This window comes from Myotis davidii, unplaced genomic scaffold (genome assembly GCF_000327345.1).
Source record: "Myotis davidii unplaced genomic scaffold, ASM32734v1 scaffold18, whole genome shotgun sequence".
NCBI lineage: Eukaryota > Metazoa > Chordata > Mammalia > Chiroptera > Vespertilionidae > Myotis > Myotis davidii.
The window spans coordinates 4,451,294-4,451,819 of record NW_006292696.1 but is presented as its reverse complement, the minus strand read 5'-3'; positions in this window follow the sequence as shown (position 1 = coordinate 4,451,819).

Genomic DNA, 526 nt, shown 5'->3' with positions numbered 1-526 from the left:
GGCCTACCCTGCCTCCATAGCGATCCCTCATCTTCTGCCTCTGACGCCAAGGGGGGCAGTGGAGTTCGGGACTGGCGATCTCTGGGATTCCCGTTTTAAATTCTGGAGGGTCGAACAAGAACCTTTCTTTCTCTGGCCCTGTTTCCCTGTGTGAAGTCAAAGGGTGGGCTCTAGAAGACCTTTTCGCAAGATGACTCTAGATTTTCCCCCTTGATTTTGGGGGAGCGGGTGGCAACCACCTTTCAGGGCGCTGCCAGGCCTGTGCCTAGTGGCTCAAGCTGAGCTTAAAAACAGGGACGGCCACCCCCACCCCCCTGCCATTGGTTCCAGGGAGAGGTTGACATCAAAGCCGTGGCCTTATATAAGCCAGACCCTGAAGGGGAGGCCGCAGAAGGGTTAAACAGGTCTCTACGCCGCATCTGTATCTGTATCCTCAGTTCGTGGCACCGCCACGGAAGCGGCAGGCTGCGCGTCTCTTCCTTAGCCCGGCCGGGGACTCTCCCCAAGCCCGCGCACCCACCGCCTT